The following is a 23,661-nucleotide window of genomic DNA, read 5'->3' as shown; positions in this document are numbered from 1 at the left end:
GTTACCTAGAATGCATAAAAGCTATGGACTTGGATGCATGTGCTAATAGTGGTTGTGGAGTTGGTCTATAAGTAGACCTGGAGTTCCTATACTACGCTTTCCTCTTGGATAGTTGTACTTGCAAGGCTTGGATTCTTGTTTCTTGGATTTGAGGGGTTAATAGATTTTCCTTAAAAGTCCAAGGTGATGCTCTAATATGAGAATCCATTGTTCTGGATTTGATTATTCAGTGTTTTCAGACTTTTGAGTCTCCAGGTGAGAAGTGGGTGTAGATGTGCATGGGTGTTCTTGAACACAGTGGTTTTGCAAGTTTTGCATGATCAAGGAAAAACTTGTGGTTTTTTTGTGGATCTACTAATGAGCTATTTTCTAGACCCTGTTTCCTTCGGGGTATTACTAGACGAGATTGTTGTAGTTCTACATGCATGTATGTTTTGTGCATGGTGAAAGGAGGTGTGTTTCTTTTGTTGTGTAACGATATTGGTACATGATCAGTCACTCAACATTTCCATGGTGATGCTTTTTGGATTCCTAGACTATGGTGCTCGATGTGGAAATAATCGGCAAATTCAATTTGTGCTTGATCTAGTGTTTGAGTCATGTTGTCTACATGATTGTTCTCTTTGAGATTTCTTTTTAACATGTCACCAATGTGATAGTGGGTTTGCATGTTGCAATGATTGGATCTACAAGTTATGCAATCAGGTGGGTAGGCCACCCATTTAACTGCAACAGGATAACTTAGATGTGGATTGTCCGTATCCACCAGATTTGATTTAGTGTTGATGCAGACTTCTTAGCTAGCCTTGTTTGTGTTTACTTGTGCATTGGTGTAGTTGACTTGGGATTAGAGGACGGTCAGATTTGGAAATCTTGGTTTCATGGTCGGTTATAGGGTCCTATAGCACGGTGTATTTCCTTAGATTGGAAATCTTGGTCTCACTTGGTGTGATGCGTGCACCTAGAAGATTTTCGGATTTGGAGGATGGCGTGTCATATGCTTGGAGAGCTTTGTATCACATTTCAGTGGGAGCTTTAGCAATGACTATATATTCATCTCATAGTGATGGGTGATCTTCTTTAGTGTTGCAGATGTAAGAAGATACCTTAGATCCTGTTGTCGCAGAAGGGTCTTTCACATTTGTTCGCTCATTAGTTGGAGATGGTATCTTCATATGATTGGAGAAGTTAATGTCTTAGAACCATGGAGTACTCTCAAAGTCTTTGGTTGAGGTGTTTGTGGTGCTTGACAGGTGATGTTGGTTTAAAGTATGTTTGCGTTATCTCATGAAACACTTTTGATTGGACATTATAGTTTTGACATAATACATTTTTCTTAAGTTCGTGGTTTGTTCACTTGGAGCATGTTATCTTCAAGTTTTGAGAATATGGTTTGGATCATATTGTCATGTTTATGTTCTTGATTCCATGGTTGAAGCTTTGACATTGATCTTGGTTTATTTTCTTGGTATTGAGTACTTTGATCATTTGTTTGACATTTCATGATAGTGTTGTGTTGCATTCTAAGTTTGGCATGGACTGATTTATTAGAGGTGCTCATGGATAATTGGAGACTTGGGTGAGGTTAGATTTCTTTTGATATGAAAGACATGTTGAAATGTATACTCTTAATGAGATTTCAGTAGAAAGTTTGAGGAGCCTGCACCTTGGTTGGACGTAAGTACAAAAGAGACCTATGAGGAGATTTTTCTTGGAAAAGCCACGATGACTTGCATATCATGGAGGAGCATTCTCATTCCACACCATTGGTCTACTTGACAATTTATCACTTGAGAGGTATTGCCCACTGTTACTTTCAGGTGTTTTATGTTTTCTTTCATATGTATAGATCTTGAGATGTAGTTAGATGGTTCTGGAGGATTCATTGTGAGAGATGACTAGCATGGTTATCTCCTTGAGGTGTATTTTCATTTAGGACAATGGTAGAAGATGGTAGTGGGTTGATTTCCTGAAATGGGAAATGGAGTTTGCATTGGAAACTTACAATTGGAACAATTGTTGATTTGTCATTGATGTTAAATTTATTGATAAGGCATATTGCTACCTAATCTAAATGTCATGTCTATTTGAGTGATGAAGAGGATTTGAGAAATTGCTCATAACAATAGCACCTAGAGGAAAAGTTCAGTTATGAAAAGGAAGCTACAATGGACATTTGATTGGTTAGACTTTAATAAGACATAGTGATTGTTTATATCAAGAAAGTTAAGCTAAGCCAAGCAATGGAGTAAAATGGTTAAGGAATGTTGCGTGATGCTAGTGTCAACCGAGCCACAGTCTGTGTTGAGCAAATCGAGTGTTGATCGAGCATCAGCATCAACTAAGTAAGATAGTTGATGCCGAGCCTAAAGTTTTACAGTGATCGAGTGCTTAAGTGATGATCGAGTGTCAGAACTTAGTGATTGTCAACTAATAGTGTTGAAAATGAATTTGAGGAAATCGTGAATCCCAACCGAGTCAGTTGATTTCTTAGGAGATGTAAACTGTGTTGAAGATAAGATTGATGAGTTGGATCATTAAATTCAAAGTGAAGATTAAGTAAAGACTCAAAGTGAGGATTAAGTAAAGACCTAATAGAGGAATTCAAGAGAAGTTTCTAGAGGATGATCAAGGAGATGGATAGATACAATGAATTGTGTTGAACATGATCATAAACCCTAAGATCTACGGTGATCGTGGAAAATAGCAAAGCAAGAATTACCTATTTAAAGAGATATAGAGCCAAGCTGAAGGAGAGTGCGAGTGTGAGGCGCATATAGAAGAAGGTTGATCAGAGACGCACAAGTGTGAATGTGAAGCTAAAGGAGATTGCTTGCGCATATGTTGTTGATATTGATAAGTGCAACCTGAGGAGATGATATCAATAAGATGAAGAAAGTAAGAGGGTTGCCTAAACTGAAGAAGCCTGACAATGCTATGTGTAAACAATGTCAATTGGGAAAAATGACCAAGTCTAGCTTTAAGAACAAAACATATTCTTGTAATGATATTTTGGAATTGGTTCATACTGACCTACGTGGACCTATTGATGTTCAAAGCTACTATGGAGATAAGTATTTCATTCTATTTATTGATGATTACTATGGGATGATGACTATGACGTTTCTTGAAGCTAAAATTAATGTTTTTAATTATTCAAGTTTATTTAGCCAAAATTGAAAAAGAAACAGAGAAGAGTCTAAGTGTTTGAGATCTGGCAGAGGTGGTAAATTCATTTCAAATGAGTTCAATAAATTATGCGATGACAGAGGAATTAAAAGACAGATGTCCACACCAAGGAACCTCCTCAGAATGGGATAGTTGAAAGGAGAAATAGATCAATAATAGAATGTACAAGAACATTAATGATGGAGAAGAGTGTATCAAAGAAATATTGGAGAGAAATTGTTAGTATTGTTGTCTATACCCTGAATAGAGTACAAGTCAAGAAAGGTAAAAATGCTACACCTTTTGAATTATAGTATGGATATGCTCCTAATGTGAAATATTTTAAAATCTTTGGAAGTAGATGTTATATACTTAAAGATAACAAAAATGGCAAACTTGATGCGAAGAGTGAAGTTATAATCTTAGGATATTCCACCAAGAGTAAAGCTTACAAGTGTTTGAACTCTAACACTAACAAAGTTGTGGAAAGTGCAAATGTGAAAATTGATGAGTTTGCAGAAAGAAGTGACACTACATGCAAAGAAGAACCTGAAGATTATAGTGCATTCATCTATATGGATGATGATGCTCCTAGTACTCCAGATGAACAAGCAAATCAAGTTACAATTTCCCAACAAACAGGAAATCATGTAGTGTAACAAATTGTCAAATAGTAAAGAGTGGGTGTTGAGCAACAGACTGAAGATGCCAAGTCACACACAGGCAATGCCAACCATCAGAGAGAGAATGTCGAGCATGTAGAACATGAACTAGAACCTGAACAAAAAAGAGAAAATGAGCCTAAGATTATTTTCTAAGATGAGCCCGTAAAAGAATAGAGAAGGGAACCACCTGTGCTAGCAAAGTTTGTAAGAAGACATCACAAACTTGAACAAATCATTGGTGGTGTTGAAACAATTGTTATGACAAGAAAAAGACTCAAAGATGACACATGCTTGCTTTGTGAATTTGAGCCCAAATTAGTTAAAGATGCTTTAGACAATGAAGATTGGATTCAAGCAATCAACAAGGAAATTAAACATATTGAAAAGAACAATACTTGGACTTTAGTGCCAAGACCTAAAGACAACAAGGTCATTGGAACAAAGAGGGTTTTTAGAAACAAACTCAATGAAAATGGTGAAGTAACAAGAAATGAAGCAAGACTGGTATGCAAACGATATGCTCAACAAGGAGTTGATTATGGAGAAACTTTTGCTCCTATGGCAAGACTTGAAGGAGTCAGAACTCTGCTTACATATTCAACCTACAAGAATTTCAAGGTATATCAAATGGACGTCAAATCTACATTTTTGAATGGTATACTTGAGGGAGAAGTGTACATTGAACATCCTGAAGGATTTATACATCCAAACAAGAAGACTATGGTATGTAAACTGAGCAAAGCCCTTTCTGGAGTGAAACAAGCCCCAAGAGCATAGTATGAAAGATATATAATTATTTGGTGAAGATTGGTTTTGAAAGAACAAATGATAACAGTAAACTATATTTGAAGAATGGTAAGAACAATGAAGTACTACTATCTGAAATATTTGTTGATGATATTATATTTGGAGGAAAAGAAGCATTATGCAAATCATTTTTTGATGAAATGAAGAAGAAATTTCAAATGTCTATGTTTGGTGAAATCAAATTCTTTGTTGGATTAGAAGTATGTCAAATGAAGTTTAGTATTTTCATTACACAATCCAAATATATTAAAGAGATCTTAAAGACTTTTGGAATGGAAGATTCAAGATCAGTGAGCACACCTACGTCTACAAGACATAAGCTATCTAAGAATGATGAATCTACTGATGTAAACCAAAACTTATACATATCCATGATTGGAAATTGCGAAATGTTATTCACAGTAGACCTGATATTGCTTTAGCAGTTGGGATAGTTGCTAGATTTTCAGCAAATCCTAAGGAGATTCGCATGATGGCTATGAAAAGGATAATGAGATATTTGAAAGGTACAGAAGAATATGGATTATACTACAAGAGAAGTGATAGATTTGAACTGAAGGTATTCACTGACTCAGATTGGGCAAGAAATATTGATGACAAAAAAAACACCAGTGGAGGTGCATTCTTTCTAGGAAAAAGATTGGTGTCATGGACAAGCAAGAAATATAATTGTATTTCTCAATCAATAGCTAAAGCCAAGTATGTGGCAGCTATAGTGAATTGTTCAAACATTATGTGGATAAAGCAATTACTGAAAGGTATGAAAGAAGAAATTATAGAGCCTGTAGATAAAGCAATTACTGAACGGTATGAAAGAAGAAATTACAAAGCCAGTAATTATCTACTGTGATAACACAACTGCTATTAACATTTCAAAGAATCCAGTGATGCACACTAAGACAAAGCACATTGCTATCAAGTATCACTACTTGAGGGAACTAGTTCAAGACAAAGAAGTGAAGCTAGAATATGTGTACACTAAAGAACAAATTGCTGACATATTCACAAAAGCTTTACCCAAAGATGTTCATGAATATTTTAGAAGTAAATTAGGGGTGATTCCCCTAAACAAAGCTACTTAAGGAGAAAAGGTGCATTGCATCAAGTGTGCTAATCAGAATATCTTACACATTGATGCAAAACAGCTCTACTTTGGGAAATGCCTAAGGCAGATAGTCAAGTACAGCATAATAGATCAGTCATAGACATATGACAAAAATCAGCCAGATATGCAAAATCTACATGATTTAGATGTATGAAGAGCTAAGAAAGCTAAGTGTCTTTGGCCTTGTTGTCAAAGAGGGAGAATATACAAAGTGGGAGAGATATACCACAGAAGAGTGAACATAATCAAAAGAGGGAGAATATACAGAGAAAAAGATAAACAAAAGAAGAGATGTATCCAAGAGGGAGATCTATTATTTCAGAGGGAGAAAATCTTTTGTATTGTATGGTAACTGTCATGTCCCTTTTTTGGAGGTAATTTGATTTAATTAATTTAATTAATTAAGTTGTCCAAAATAATGAATATTTTATGAGGATGACTAATTAATTATTTTAATTAAATAAATAAGTGGTATTAAGTTAATTATTTATAAAGTTATCAAATAAACAAATATTAAAATGTAACTTTATATTTAATTAATTTAATAAAGTGACTTGAATTATAAAATATTTTATAAAGTCAATAAATAAATTAACGTTCTAAAAGTTTTTGCAGAAAGTGGAGGAAAAAGAATAAATAGGCATCCTGGGCTTCATTCTCACGAGGCCGCTTTGTTGTTGTTGATGTTGATGTTTGTTGATGTGCATTGTGGAGCCTAGGGTTTCTGCAGTAGTCACAATTGGCCATTGAGAATGAAAACTCTCAATTGGTACACAATTTTGAGGGTGTGAAATATCACTTGAATTATTGCCGCTGGGAGGAAGATACTTCAGTCTTCTATTTGTGCTACATTGAGAAAAAATATTTGAGTACAAAAAGCAATCTGAAAAAGCAGTCCAAAAAAGCAGTCTGAAAAAAGCAGTTTGAAAAAGCAATCCGAAAAAAGCAATCCAAAAAAGCAAATTCGAAAAAGCAAAGAAAATTATTACAGCCATCTACAATCAGGTTCCTTTGGATATTTCATGCATTTTTTCTTATCATTTAGATGCCTATTAGAAGGTATGGCTGTAGGTGAAAGTTTGTAACAAATTTAAGCATTATATTTTTTCTTATCATTTAGATGCCTATTAGAAGGTATGGCTGTAGGTGAAAGTTTGTAACAAATTTAAGCATTATTCTTGTGGATGTAAGCGAAGAGCCTTGGCCATTTCATACTAGCATTGTAGTTGACATTTTATGTGCAATAAAGGGGACATAAGTTGCAGGTTTGATATAGTTGTAATTGAATATGTGTTTATCATTCATGATCAGCTTATTAGTTTGCATGCCAATTGTTTGACAAAATGTCAATTGGCTATAAGTTCTCTTTTTGGCATAAATAATGTTATAATTTTGCATACCAAGTGTTTGTGTTAATACCACTTGGCCTATAAGTGCATTAACGCCATCATAGGTTGCATCTAAAGCGTTTGTCATAATTACTATTTGTTGTGACAGCATATTGCAAGTAGTTTTTAGTTATATATATGCATTGAATATTGTCAAAATAAGTTGCACATTCATGTTAGGTCATTGTGTAGTCAATTTTGAGTCTTCTTGCAAAAGATTCTCATTGATGCAAATTGAAGAAGAGTCATTAAAGCAAACTGAAATACTATATCAGTCATATGACCCTTGCATGTGAGTTGTTTGACAAAATTTTTTGAGCCTTCAATCAGAAGTTTTCAATCAGATTTGAACAGGGTCATTACAGTGGTATCAGAGCTATTGACCTGCCATCCTATTGGGTAGATTGGACATTGAATCAATTAGTTAATCATGTTTACTTCAAGTACCCAAAAGCAGTGGGACAAGGATATGAAGAAGCTTAAACAAAATTTGAAAAAGTTGGATGAAAGTCAGAAAAGGATGAATGAATTGATGGCTTCCATGTTTAAGGGAACTACATCACAGAACAAAGAGGAGGAGGAACAAGAGGTCTCTACAAGTGAGGTATCTAGAAACCTCTACAAGGAGTTTGCAGCAGTTGGTGACCAACATATAGCCGAATCTAGGGAGGACAAAAATCAGACCAGCTTGGAGGAAGATGTTGGGCACACAATACTTCAGGAGGACTTCAAAGATGAAGCTAGAGATACTCCGCATGGTTTACACAGTTTGAAGAACCAGCTAAAGATGAATGAGGATGAGGTAGAGTCTGAGTGGCAAGAGTTTGTTTCAGCCAAGGCTACCTTGTCCATTGAGGGAGTTACTTTGTCAGTGACCCCTGATGATATTTGTCAGGATCTGGACTCTCAGTTAGTTGTAGAGGACGAGGGAGCTGGAGATTGTGATGATGAGATAGTTTCAGCAGCAGCTTCTTCGGAGTTAGATGAGGATGAGTCCGATGCTTGCGTTCAGGGTGTGGAGGTGTACTCAGATGTAAGTACACTGAGCGTTGGTGATCTTGAGGGGAGTTCATTTGGTTCAGCTTTCTCTCATAGTGTGGACAGCGTATTCGAGACGGTTCATAGGAGGCCCGTAGTGCAGAGTCACCATGTGATCGGCCAGTTGAGAGTTGGCGAGAGAGATATCACTACTGCTCTTGAGCATTTTGATACCGCTCGTCAGTTGTTGGCTGTTACTGGTTGGGGTGCTTCTATGACAGATGAGTCCAGCGGTGGTTATTTTTCTTTGGCAGAGATTCATGCCTTGCGTGAAGCTGTTAGGGTTTTGAGACAGGATTTCTTACAATTGGTAGCCGACCGTGATCACCTAGTTGAGTGGGGGAGTACAGCCTATGAGGCACTCTTGGATCGTGAGAAGGAGATGAGTGAGCTTACCCAGGAGCTCATAGCGACTACTGAGGCTTTGGAGGACACACAGCGAGATCTACAAGAGTAGCAGTTTCAGTTGAAGGAGGTGACCATGGAATTGGAGCATTTGCGGTCTAAACCAGCCCCAGACCCAGTTCATTTGTATATTGAGGTGGTTGGTGGTAAGTACACCCCTGCAGTTGTTACTAAGGAACATGTTGTTGGGGCTGACACACATGTTCAGGATTTGGAAGTAGCTAGTCCTAATGAGTTCGAGATACCAGTGGAGTCGAGTCTCCAGATTGATTCTTCTCACACAGATGATAGTGTGGTACAGTTGGTCGTGCCACCTTTACAGAGGGATTAGTTGTGGTGTGCAGGGGAGTATGTTGATGCTTCCTCGTATAATTTTTACTGCACTGAACCGTTCATGGAGTATTTGTTGGATAGTGCACGTGTTCGTCTGGACTCGCATAAAGTGTCAGAAGGTGTTCTCATCCGAGGTACTAGTGTTATTCGCAGATTGGTTGGGGAGATTATAGTGATCCTTTCTACTATGCTACCACACAGGGATTTTGAGGTGGGGTTTGTTGAGCGGATTGCACAGGGTCCTATCCAGCCTACAGCCACTCGGAGTCAGAGATTGGAGCCATCTGTTGATTCCCAGTTCAGTGATGGTGAGCCAGTAGCAGAGTTTGGGGGTTCCTACTGACATTATACGGTGGGGTACGCTCATCATTTTTCTTTTGACCTAGAGATAGAAGATTTGATTTCACATAGGTTTAGATCGGCTCCAGTTTCTTACCATCCATTATGGGATGTATTGGCACCATCTTTTGCAAATAGAATTGGTAGTTGCAAGTTACACAGCCTGCAGTATCGACACACCCAGGACAGTTTATCAGAGATTGGATTTGGTGGCAGTGACTCAGGTACCTATGGCTGTTGTCATATCCACAGTGCAGTTGGGTGCGAGTGTCAATTAGACAGGGATTTGAGTTTTGATAGAGTCGATGTTTCAGTTGGCTTGAGTTCCACAGAGTGGTTTCTTCTATCGGCATCTACAGTTGGTCTTCAGATGATTTTGTCAATGATGTCAGTTGTTTGGGTGTTGAGTGCAGTTTCTCAGTTGCTGATTTTTGTACTGTTGATACTGATGATTTCTTCACGGGAGTATGGTGAGGATTGGGATATTACACAGGTTTTCACTTGGGATCCAGGTGGAGGAGAATGGTACTTGTTGCTGAAATTGCTTGGGGACAAGCAATTTCAAAGGGGGCGGACTGTCATGTCCCTTTTTTGGAGGTAATTTGATTTAATTAATTTAATTAATTAAGTTGTCCAAAATAATGAATATTTTATGAGGATGACTAATTAATTAGTTTAATTAAATAAGTGGTATTAAGTTAATTATTTATAAAGTTAATTAAACAAATATTAAAAGGTAACTTTATATTTAATTAATTTAATAAAGTGACTTGAATTATAAAATATTTTATAAAGTCACTTAATAAATAAATTAATGTTCTAGAAGTTTTTGGAGAAAGTGGAGGAAAAAGAATAAATAGGCATCCTAGGCTTCATTCTCACGAGGCAGATTTGTTGTTGTTGATGTTGATGTTTGTTGATGTGCATTGTGGAGCCTAGGGTTTCTGCAGTAGTCACAACTTGCCATTGAGAACGAAAACTCTCAATTGGTATGCAATTTTGAGGGTGTGAAATATCACTTGAATTATTGCAGCTGGGAGGAAGATACTTCAGTCTTCTATTTGTGCTACATTGAGAAAAAATATTTGAGTACAAAAAGCAGTCCAAAAAAGCAATCCGAAAAAGCAATCCGAAAAAGCAGTCTGAAAAAAGCAGTCTGAAAAGGCAATCCGAAAAAAGCAATCCGAAAAAGCAAATTCGAAAAAGCAAAAAAAATTATTACAGCCATCTACAATCAGGTTCCTTTGGATATTCCATGCATTTTTTCTTATCATTTAGATGCCTATTAGAAGGTATGGCTGTAGGTGAAAGTTTGTAACAAATTTAAGCATTATTCTTGCGGATGTAAGCCAAGAGTCTTGGCCATTTCATACTAGCATTGTAGTTGACATTTTATGTGCAATAGAGGGGACATAAGTTGCAGGTCTGATATAGTTGTAATTGAATATGTGTTTATCATTCATGATCAGCTTATTAGTTTGCATGCCAATTGTTTGACAAAATGTCAATTAGCTGTAGGTTCTCTTTTTGGCATAAATAATGTTATAATTTTGCATACCAAGTGTTTGTGTTAATACCACTTGGCCTATAAGTACATTAACGCCATCATAGGTTGCATCCAAAGTGTTTGTCATAATTACTATTTGTTGTGACAGCATATTGCAAGTAGTTTTTAATTATATATATGCATTGAATATTGTCAAAATAAGTTGCACATTCATGTTAGGTCATTGTGTAGCCATTTTTGAGTCTTCTTGCAAAAGATTCTCATTGATGCAAATTGAAGAAGAGTCATTAAAGCAAATTGAAATACTATATCAGTCATATGACCCTTGCATGTGAGTTGTTTGACAAAATTTCTTGAGCTTTCAATCAGAAGTTTTCAATCAGATTTGAGCAGGGTCATTACAGTAACAAAGTGAGATACATTTCATACATTGAGATATTGAGTAATATTGAGATGTCGAGATGTTGTCATTAATGACAAAGAGGGAGATTGTTAGAAACTTACAATTGGAAGAAATGTTGTTTTGTCACTGATGTCAAATCTATTGATAAGACATACTGTTACCTAATCTAAATGTCATATCTATTTGATTGATGACTACGATTTGAGAAATTGTTCATAACAATAACATCTAGAGGAAAGATTGAGTTACGAAAAGGAAGCTACAATGGACATTTGATTGGTTGGATTTTAATAAGACAGTGATTGTTTATATCATGAAAGTTGAGCTAAGCCACGCAATGGAGTAGAATGGTTAAGGAATGCCGAGTGATGCTAGTGTCAACCAAACCACAATATGTGCCAAGCAAATCTAGTGTTGATAGAGCATAGGTATCGACCATATAAGATAGTTGATGTCGAGCCAGAAGTTTTACAGTGACCAAGCACTTAAGTGATGACCAAGTGTCAAAAATTAGAGATTGTCGAGAAACAGCGTTAAGAATGAATTTGAGGAGATCGTGAATCTTAGTTGACTCAGTTGATTTATTGGGAGATATAAATCGCGTTGAAGATTGATGAGTTGGATCATTAAATTCAAGGTGAGGATTAAGTAAAGACCTAATAGACAAATTTCGGAGAAGTTTCTAGAGGATGATCAAGAAGATGGACAGATATAATGAATCGTGTTGAACCTGATCGTAAACCCTAAGATCTAAGGTGATCGTGGAAAACAGCAAAGCAAGAATTACCTATTTAAAGAGATATAGAGCCAAGTTGAAGGAGAGTGTGAGTGAGTGTGAGGCGCATACAGAAGAAACAGAGACGCACAAGAGTGAATGCGAAGCTAAAGGAGATTGCTTGCGCATATGTTGTTGATATTGATAAGTGAAATCTGAGCAGATGGCTTAAGTGTTGTTGAAGGGAGAAGAATGGTTGCTTGAAGGGTTGTCGAGCAAATCAAGAACAAAGATGACAGTGAAGAGCTTATCAGTGATTCAGCACATGAACCAAATACTAATCTAAACTTGCAAAGTAAGTTGTAATCATATAGATCGAAACCCTATTGTTCTCTTTCTAATCATTGTAAACAGCTTGTATTGAAATCCTTTAAACAGAGGTTGAGCTAACAGTCATTTGAAGGACTTAATAGTCTATGTAAATCCTTTAACAAGGTGACATTCTAAATGGAATGATCAAAGTCCTTTGGCTAGGCCACTACTAACAGGGTGATTAAATCCTCTAACTAGGTCACATTTAACAGTGTGTATTGTAAACCTTTAATAGAGTTGGCTCCTAACAAAGCTCACTTCGAAAGAGAGAAAAAATCATGACATGTTGCTAGTGGTTTTTCCCAAATTGAGTTTCCACGTCAAATCCTAGTTTCAAACTTGTGTTGAATGCTTTATATGCTTTACATTTTATATTCAGCAAAGTATGTTATGTTTGAGACATTAATTTTGTTTATCAGTACAGTAGAGACCGAGCAACAGTAGGATAAGCAGAACAGTGTTTTATGTTTAATTGTTCAAATGGTACTTATGCACCTTGAGTACATGATTACCCCCCCCTCCTCTCAATTATTCTAAACACAATTCAATCTTCTTTAAGAGGCTTGCATTCATAATATCATGCTATGTTTGATCTCTTGAGGTTGAACAATTTTGGATGTTGCTGTGACTTTTCTCTTGGGATTTTGAAGGAGCTCATACTTGGCACAACCAACATTTAGAGGTGTTTGTGGAAGGACATTCTACATGCTTATGATTTGCAGGTTATATCTTCGGTCTCGAATATCTTCTAGGATATTTGGTTCACATAATATTGTCTTTTGAGATCTTAGTTGGAACTACAGTGATCACTCTTTTCTAGTCATGTGTTATCACTTGTACTTAATTGTCTTTTGGTGATGACATGGTGGTTCCTATATCCCTTTTCTTCGTTGGATGTGGAGAACATGGAAAAATTGTGGAGACTCGATGAGAGATGTTTCTTGCAGCAATTTTGCTATGGGATTTTCCACATCTTTGTGGATGGTACTTCGTACTACATGGTTATACTTTCTTCGTGTTGTTATCTATCACACCCCTTTTTAGTTGACACTTTTATATTTACGCCTTTACAAATGGTTTTGCTTACTATGGTATTGTTGCCCTAAATGGTTTTGTTTACAATGGTATTGTTGCCCTAAATGGTTTTGCATTCAGTAGTAATGTGATAATTTGTGCCCTAGGCAGTTTATGTTCACTAACCAAGGTTTTGTAGACTTAACCCTAGATGGAATACTGATTACAAAAGGTAAGATATCTCTAAGTCAAGATTTATAATTTACATAGTGGATATAACTAAGATTTGAACAAGAATTGTTGATTACTTGCGAGGTGTTCATAGTTATAATAACGATGTTGTGATTTCTTAAAAAATTTAATAACTTGATATTAAGGTCTAACCACCTGACTGGATTGGATGCAAGAAGAACTTGAGGCAAACTTGAAAGGGGAGATGTATCATCAGGAAAGGGGATGTGGGATGATCAAGCTTTCATCCTAGAAATGGTATATCCTAACATATACACCTAGATGGCCAAGGTGACTTAATTTACAAACTCGCTCTTTTGTACCTTCTGAGACCTAGTGATGAATAATATCTTTAAATCGATCTCTAGACTAATCTTTTGTCCTAGAGAACCACCCAAAATTCTTATGTTCTTGTCTTTTGCAATCACCGGACAACAATATTATGAGACTAAAATAGTCATTTTATAATCAACTCATTCATTGTAAATTATTTGATCTATTATTGTCACCTTTACTTTTCGCTACCTTCAAATTACTAAGACTTCATCTTCTATCTTATATCTCGAGAAAGTTCCTTGCTTTTCAAAAAGACACTCCTCAATTTATAACCTATATCCGCTTCCCATGTATGATCAAGCTTTTGAGGGAATGAATACACTCTTTGAATTACTTAATTTCTCAACTTTACCTTATTTTTTTCTCAGAGGGACTTATAATTCATATTACCAGTTCTGTCATGCAAACTTTTGAAATATTAAAACGAACTTAAACAATTAGGGTGCATGGAGAAAGTGGTAAATACCTAAAGAACTTTTCGACAATAGAGATTTAATCATGTCGTGAGCAAGATGATGAAAAACAATTAGGGTGTGAAAGATATATTAGACAGAGGAGCCAAAAATTAGTGCATTCGACCACCTTCATTTTTCATGAAGAAGCTCGGAAAGGCAAAATAATTGTTTCTTGAACCTCGGGAATTGAAAGCTGGAGTGAAAGCTGGAGTGCAGATCGAGAAGAGAGGAAGTTCGTACCTTACCACTCTGAGAATTCACACATAATCCAGTTAGCGATACCAAGAGGACAAGAAGGCTCGTACCTTACCATTCTGAGCTTCACGCACAGACCACGCAAGTGTTACGTTAATAAGATTTCTTCTCTCTTTCACCGCAAAAACATATACTTCCTTCTCAGCTTGAAGTTCTAAAGAAATAAACCGATTAAGCGTTCTTTCAGTCGTTTCTAAATTTTCTTTCTCAGTTTGCGATTCTAAGAATGGCACTATTCTGAAAATCACACGGAACCTTACATATTTTGTCTTAGAAGCTAGACGTAAGTTGTGTGTAGATAAGAAATTGTTTGCTAACGTGACTTAGTGCCCTCAACTCTGGAAGAGTTCTTTTAGCTAAGTAGTTCAGGGAATCATAACTCTATAGGAGGAACACTCAACTGATGGTGGGAAACCACAGAGAATGATTCATCTCACAACAAAGGATTATCTAGAAGTAAACAGACACCACATAGAGGGCAACACTTCATTAATCTTCTTTACTCAAAATTTTTGATTTTAAATAGAAATCTTATTTAAGGAAATTCAACTGAAAAATTAGTTCATTTTCTATATAGACTCTTTCAAGCTTGAACTTCCATTTGACCCTTATAATCTAGTTCAAATCTATGACGCCTTGTTCACAATGTTTTTTCATATAAGAAAGAAGGAATGATAATCAATTAGCATCTCAATCACGATCCGTTCGAACTTTCAGCTAGTAGTGAAGAGATGCAACCAAGATGTGAGACTTCTCCATGCTGAATGAGAACCTAACTTAACCAAGAACTTAAAAACAAAGAAGAGCATCTTAAAGGGGCTTAGCCTTCATCAGGAAATCTCAAAAGACTATCTCAAAAGGTGAATTACCAAAAACAATATACATAGGGAAGGTGAGACAATGACTCCAACCAAGGAAAAACCTTGGCCAAGGTGAGAATATTGGACGTCAAATTGGAGCTGCTTGATACATCCTTGATAGAAGTCACACTAGAATAGTTGTGGTTACATTTGCGACTAATCACGATATAAGCATTCTACACCAGATTCCCAGGAACAAGCCTTGATCATCCATCATCCCTCACGGAGGGTCAGGACTGCTTAGAACTCAAGCAACCTAGGAGGGGTCGATATTGATCCATCGTTGGGTGGTTAAATGTCCCAGTGATGTCTTTTCCCTAGAACGTGATACGAGACGGAGATTAGAAACTCTACATGTGACACTACACCTTATCCACTAAGCCTATGTACATCTTTGTGAGTATCTATATGAGTATTTCAATTTTTATTTGTTCAAAAAAAAAGAATGTATTGATAGATCAGCCATGATTGTATATTGCACACAAAGCTTGAGGTTATAATCTATGGGTTGGTTATATTGATGGTATGAGTTTGTTGATGTTGGATACCTTTGAGGTATGGGTGATTGGATGGGTTAGCATTTATTGTGGATGTTATTTTCAATCTCGTGGGTTTATTAGTTGGATTGGAGCAACCAATTTGTTGTTGTTTTGGCTGACGTTTTATCTTGTTTTCTAGAGGATTACTTTGCACTTGTGTTGGGCTAAGAAGTTGATGATTCTGACGCTTTTGTATAACTCATGCGCGCAATGGAGTGGTGGTAGTATTTTGTAACCTTTGTTATCCCTGGGATCTTATGCTTGTGTTGTTTGGACAAGTGTCTAGTTAGAGCATAGGAGCATGTGTTAAGATTTATGCGGTTTCATGGATGTCAATGATGACATAGTTTCATTAGTTTGACTCCTGTAAGGTCTTTGTCAAGTGAGATTGTTGGGATAAGGTGACTCAACCTTAGGATATTTTATTGGTTGATTAGTTATGCATTTTTCAAAAGATGCTAAATGAGACCAAATCTTCTACAAGGATAGACTTGGAGCAAAAATAAGAAAGTTTATTGTTTGGGTATATTCTATTGGAATTGCTTTTATGCAAGAGTTATGCACAAAGGCGTAATGTTCTCGTTATAAAATAAATCATTAATCAAACTATTGTTAATGGGTTGATTGATTTAATATATCTCGAACCCATTTTTGTTTTGTTTCCGTAGTTGTGTCGCTGCCGGCTATCTTTGTACACCCTCGAAAAGTTTTCCCTGACAAGTATTTAAGCACGGCTTGTAGGTAGTCTTTAGACATGAATTTTGGATTATTTCTTTGTATTGCAAATTCCTGGTAGAGTTCTAGTTTTGTTCGCTATTTTGGAAGTGAAAGATCTTTCCTATTTGGCTCATGTTGTTTCGGTGGGATTCAACCCTCACCCTATTTTGTTGTTGCATGTAACTCTTCGCTCGGATCTGGCAAATCGGAGCATTATTTTCAAGTATTATTATTTCTCGATTTCATCTAAATCTATTGTGTTTATGTATGAATAAGATTGAATTCACAGTTGGTGTCTTATCATTTCTGGCTCAGACACCTAACCATATGGCTTCCAAAGACATCCCCATGTTGCTTCCTCATTCACTGTACGGCCAACTATTTATTTCGTATGCCCAAACATACCCACATCAACGTACGAACTGTCCTCCAGTCTACCGTACGGCTTGCTACCTATCTCGTATGGCCAAGTTGCCCCCATCACCGTACGAGCTACCCTCCAGTCTACCGTATGGCCAGGCATCTTTCATACAGCCAAGACTTGGCCACCGTACAACACTCCCCCTCTAACATACGACCATTTGTGGCCTACTGTACAAACTCTTCAAAGCATCCATCCTTGTCACCCTACGGCATCTGAACAACACTCTCTAGTAGACTATACACTATTGCTCTCTTGACTATTTTTCCACACGGAGGGGAAAGGGAATCATCACAGTGGTATTAGAGCTTCAATCCTACCAGCCTGTGCACAATGAATGAGATTTTATAGCCGGAAGAGAAGAAGAACACATTCCGTTGATAGAATGGCTGTCAAACCGGAACCCATAGCCGCCGAACTCATGGCACTACTGAGGGAGCTTGTGAGGAATCAGACACAGATCAATGATAGTCAACGATTCATGGAAGAAACTCTCAAGAAGTTCACAAACAATAAAATATCTGGTGAACAAAATGGTCACAGTGTGAACTCGATATTGGGTAAAGCAAACCCTCATCCAACACGCTCTCAACCTTCCATGCCATCTTTTCCTCCACGAACAAAGGCACCACATGGAGGGAAACAACCAACCTTTGAAGAAATGCAAGAACAACTAAGGGAAGATTGGAAGAATGCAAATTTGGAGGGAGATATATCCTACAAAGATTACGCAGATCTGAGAATGAGATACTTGGGAGGCAGAAACAGAGGATATTTTAATGATGATCTCAAGAGGAAGTTGAGTAAAGTAAATTTGTCTCCATTTGACGAATCCGAATCCATATCTGCACAAGCGTGGGTAATGAAAGTCGATACTTACTTCCAGCTGAATCCAGTGCCAGAAGAAGCAATTAAATTCATGGTGTTACACTTAGAGGGAGTCGGGCATGAATGGTGGCATCACAGCACCATCACACTGGGGCATGATCAAGTAAACGCCTATGCGGAATTCACTATGAGATTGATAGATCAATTTGATGGTAAAGATCTGGAACTCAACTTCAAAGATTTGGCACAGCTGAGGTAAACTAGATCGATCGACCAATACATTGCGGAATTTCATAAACTCTCTATCTTGGTCATGGACATTTATGAAAGAAGACGGATAGTGCTTTTCATGGACGGACTGACAAAACCACTAAAAGGTTGGGTAAAGGGGTTCAATCCTCTCACCCTGTCAGAGGCCATTAAGAAGGCACAGAGTATGGCAACATCATCGGCATCATCCTCGTGAAGTTACTCACATTCCAAACCGTCGATGTTTTTGAGGGACAAAGATAATAAACCTCCACCCAAGAAGCCGTCGTTGGACGAAGCCACCAGACAGGAGCTTCGAAGGAAGAAACTATGTTTCAACTACAAGGGACCCTGGGAGCCTAGCCACAATGCCTCAAAAAAAGAAAGGTCCATTACATTGAGGTCGTGTCCGATAATGAGGACGAACAGGAAGAAATAGCCTCCGAAGACAACCAAAATCACGACGACACCAACTAGGTTAGTTTGAACTGTACGGATAGAATTGCAGCATTAGTACAGCGCAGAGGAACTATCGTCCTAGCCGGTAGCTCGAGGTGCACAATTTTTCATGTGTGGGGAACCCTTCAATGACAAAAGGCTATGGTAATGCTCAATAGCGGAGCCACTCTAAACTTCATAAACTCTTCTCTGGTGAAACGAAGGGGTCTACCTACGGAGACGCACATAGGATTTCAGGTCAAGGTTGTCTGAGGGACTCTTCTGCCCTACACACACCTTGTTCCTCAACTAAGTATCACAATGGAAAATCTCACAGTGACCGAAGATTTCTTCATGGTGGACCTTGATGACATGGAGGTTATTTTGGGCATACAATGGATGGAGACACTTGATGAATACACTCAAAGCTTCAAACGGATGTATTTCACTTTTGTTGTCAATGGAAAGAAGGTTGTTCTCCACGGAATGTCGAATGAAGGTCCGAAGGAAGTTTCTACGCATCAGATGGAGGCAATGTTTCGGCATAATGACGTTGCTTGTGCTGCACATTATTTTGTCTCGGCAGAACCTATAAAAGGGCAACGGACACCTCCCCAAGATGATGATCTCCAGAATATTTTGAGTAAACATGATCAAAAAAAATGTAGACATTCCTCCTGGCATACCACCTCATCAAGGGTTTGAACATACTATCGAATTGGAAGCAAGAGCCAAGCCGGTCATAACCACACTGTACCGCTATCCCAAGATATTCAAAGATGAGATCGAAAAAATGATTCAGGAACTGCTAGAGAAAGGATGGATCTGTCCCAAATTCTAGCCCTTTTGCATCATCAGTGATATTGGTCAAAAATAAGGATGGGACAATGTGCATGTGTGTGGACTACTGTGCGTTGAACAAAAAAAAATAAAGAATAGATATCCCATGGTTGTTGGATGAATTGCATGGCGCAATCTACTTTTCGAAAATAGATCTACATTCCAGATACCATAAGATCCGCATGAGGGAGGAATACGTGGAAAAGACTGCCTTTCATTGTCACTATGGGCATTATGAGTTCCCCGTCATGCCATTTAGATTAACAAATGCACCTACTACATTCCAATCATGCATGAATCGCATCTTCAACAAACAATTGCATAAGTACTTATTGGTATTTTTTGATGATCTTATTTATAGCAAGACATGGGAGGAGCACCTGAAGCATCTGGATGAAGTCCTAAGGATCATGAAGGAGCAATCTTTGTTCGCCAAGCATTTTAGTATGAATTCGGTATGATAGAAATATTGTACCGAGGGCATGTTGTTAGTAAATATGGAGTTCAAGTTCATCAGGAGAAGATTCAGGCTATCCTTGATTGGCCTCCCCCAAAATCACTTACGGATTTGCGAGGGTTTTTCGGACTGTGCAGTTATTACCGGTTAAAGGGTTCTCTCAGCTCAGCGCACCCTTAACGGATCAAACAAGGAAAGGGTCTTTCCAGTGGAATGAAAGGTACAACTCACTTTCAATAAGCTAAAAGAGGCAATGAGTACTTGCCCTGTACTTGCACTACCTGATTTCACTCGACCGTTCATTTTGGAGTGTAGCGCAACTGGAGAAGGCATTGGCGCGGTACTTATGCAAGATAGACACCCCATAGCTTATGAGAGCAAGAAGCATACGCAAACAAAATGCTTATATTCCATCTATGACAAAGAGATGTTGGCCATCATACATGCACTAACCAAGCTTCATCAATATCTGGTGGTTGCCAAGTTTGTCGTTCGTACGGATCACAATAGTTTGAGATATTTTCTGGAGCAACGGGACTTGAACGAGATGCAACAAAAATGGGTAAACAAGGTTTAGGCTTTTGATTTTGACATTGAATATGTGAAAGGAAAGAACAATGTGGTTGCAGATGCCTTGTCCAGGAAATCTGCCATCTGCTCACTAAACTAGATTTCTGCTAACTAGAAGGCACATTTGTTGGTGGAATATTCCAAAAACACATTTGCCTGTGAGCTAATGGATGACAACACCCAAGATGATTGGTACAAAGTGGTGAATGACATCATTTACTATAAGAATCAGATATTTTTAGTGGCAGAATCCAAATTGAAGCATAAAATCTTGAAGGAGGTACATGACTCACCCTTGGCAGGACACCTGGGCTTCCTCAAAACTTACAGAAGTCTCGGGGAGAGGTTTTCATGGAAAGGGCTTAAAGGAGATGTATTGCAATATGTAAGAGAGTGTGCGGTCTGCCAACAGAACAAATCTGAACATAGTCTACCTGCTAGGTTACTGCAACCTCTGCAAAGTCCAGAATATAAGTGGGAAAGTATCTCGATGGATTTCATAACTGGACTTCCCAAGGTGAACGAAAAAGATTGTATCTTTGTGGTGGTTAACAGATTGACAAAGTATGCACATTTCTTCCCTATCCTCTCAAATTTTTAGGCTATAGAAGTTGTCGATCTGTTCCTTAGAGAAGCCTTTCGTCTGCAAGGGTTACCCCGAAACATTGTCAATGATCAAGATGGACGCTTCATCACTGTTTTCTGGATAGAATTGTTTCAATTGGCATGGATAGAATTGTCACCAAGTACTAGTTACCACCCTCAGACAAACGGACAAACGGAGATTGTGAACAAGTGGCTCGAAGGTTACCTTTGGAACTACATTTTGGCACAAGAAGCGAGGGTCAAATGGATACACCTCGGGGAATATTGTTACAATACCACGTACCACATGTCCATCAGAATGGCACCATTCAAAGCTCTATACAGGTACGAACCCCTTTCCTTCATTGACAAAATTCTAAGTGATAGTAGCACACCGAGAGCAAGGGACTAGCTTTAGGAGAGACTGGACATCCTCAGATGCCTGAAGGAAAATTTACAACAGGCACAAAATCAACAAAAGATGTACGCTAACAAACACAGAATGGAGATATGTTTTGAAGTAGGAGACTTGGTTTATCTCTGGCTCCAACCATATCGACAATCCTCATTAAAGGAAAAAGGAAAAGAATAATTGAAGCCATGATTTTATGGCCCCTATCGTGTAGTTCGTCGCATTGGTGAAGTCGCCTATGAGCTAGAACTTCCAAAGGGTAGCCTATCCATAATGTCTTTCATGTTTCATGCCTAAAGAAGGTCGTAGGGCAAAACATCACAGTAGCCACAGGCATCCCGCCGCTCAATAAAGAAGGAAAGCTCATTCTGAAACCAGCCGAGATCATCGAAGTATGTGAAAAGACTCTACGGAACCGCAAGATGAAGGAATATTTGGTGCATTGGAAACACTTGCCGTTGGACGATGCAACTTGGGAGGGCGAGCACATTCTTCAATACTCGGCATTGCATTTGCTTGAGGACAAACAAAATTTGGGACAAGAGCACTGTAATGTTCCCGTTATAAAATAAATCATTAATCAAACTATTGTTAATGGGCCGATTGATTTAATATATCTCGGACCCATTTTTTTTTGGTTTTCGTAGTTGAGTCGCCATTAGCTATCTTTGTACACCCTTGGAAAGTTTTTCCCAACAGGTATTTAAACACGGCTTGTAGGTAGTCTTTAAACATGCATTTTGGATTATTTCTTTGTATTGCGAATTCATATTGGAGTTCTGGTTTTGTTTGCCATTTTGGAAGTGAAAGATCTTCCCTATTTGGCTCGTGCGGTTTCGATGGGATTCACAACCTTCACCCTATTCTGTTGTTGCATGTAACTCTTCGCTCGGATTTAGCAAATTAGAGCATTATTTTCAAGTATTATTGTGTCTCAATTTCATCTAAATCTATTGTGTTTGTGTATGAACAAGATTGCATTCACATTTGGTGCTTTATCATTTCTGGCTCGGACACCTAACCGTACGACTTCCAAAGACATCCCCATGTTGCTTCCTCATTCACAGTACGGCCAGCTATCTATTCCGTACGGCCAAACATACCCACATCACTATACGGACTGTCCTCCAGTCTACCATACGGCCTACTACCTATCTTGTACAACCAAGTTACCCCCATCACCATACGGGCTGCCCTCCAGTCTACCATACGGCCAAGCATCTTTTGTATGGCCAAGACTTGGCCACCGTACAACACTCCCCCTCTAACATACGGCCATTTGTGGCCTACCGTACGGACTCTCCAAAGCATCCATCCTTCTTGACACCGTACGGACTCCAAACGACACTCTCCAATAGACCGCACAACATTGCTCTATCAACTGTTTTTCCACACGGAGGGGAATCATAACAAAATGAGTTTTCTAATAAGTTGTACATGTATTGAATGTAGACGCTTTAGAAGCTATTTTCTTTTTGCACAAAAGCTCTACAAATACAATGTGTTGCCGAAGAGAAGTGAGAGAGATGAAGAGTCCATTACACAAGGTTGTGCTATGGGATTGGTTGGAGCAAGATGTAAATCTCCATGTGAAGGCTGAAAATGTATTGCAACTTGTTGCTGAATAATACATTATTTTGATGCTTTGGAGTGTAGGTTTTTTACCTACAAAGGTTTTCCCCACATATATTTGTGTTTTCTATCGAGTCTCATTCTTCTAGTTTTATGATTCTAGTATATTAAATCTGTATGATGTAATGCTGCTGAATTTTGTTATATTTGTAAATTGCAATCACTTTCTTTTAAAGTTTTAATTGTGGGAAATCAACTATGTTTGTTTTCACTTTTATGGCATAATAATATGTACTTGTATTTTCTTATTAGAAGCGATTGAAGAAATCATTGGTTATTGGATGTACATACCGATCTCATATAGCTTGGGATGCTCTCATTTTCCTTCAATTACTAGCTACCTTGATAATTTTAATATACAACAAAAAGAAACTAGTCATTTTTTGTTTAAAAAAATGTCTCCTGCCTCAAAAGTCTCTGGATTGCCTTGCAAAGCACTCTTGAAATGCAGCTTGATCTTTCATACCTTCAGGGAACTGTACATTGCTAAGGTCCTCCAAGGCCAGGAGGTCCTGCCCCATTAGCAGTGGATATTGGCCTAATGATAAATTACAACAAATCTGAAGAATCCTTTACC

At 37.9% G+C, this 23,661-nt stretch overlaps 1 protein-coding gene across 2 annotated transcripts in view; it reads right to left on the bottom strand.

The window, feature by feature from the left end:
• LOC149553305 (putative glycosyltransferase At5g03795) overlaps positions 1–23,661 on the bottom strand; it is a 110,929-nt gene that overhangs the window by 82,626 nt on the left and 4,642 nt on the right. The window lies entirely within an intron of this gene.

Source organism: Cupressus sempervirens, chromosome 6 (assembly GCF_028749045.1).
Source record: "Cupressus sempervirens isolate cs-2001-9-10 chromosome 6, ASM2874904v1, whole genome shotgun sequence".
In the NCBI taxonomy this organism is placed as follows: domain Eukaryota; kingdom Viridiplantae; phylum Streptophyta; class Pinopsida; order Cupressales; family Cupressaceae; genus Cupressus; species Cupressus sempervirens.
The sequence above is the reverse complement of the archived record's forward strand: the minus strand, read 5'-3'. Positions and strand labels throughout refer to the sequence as shown.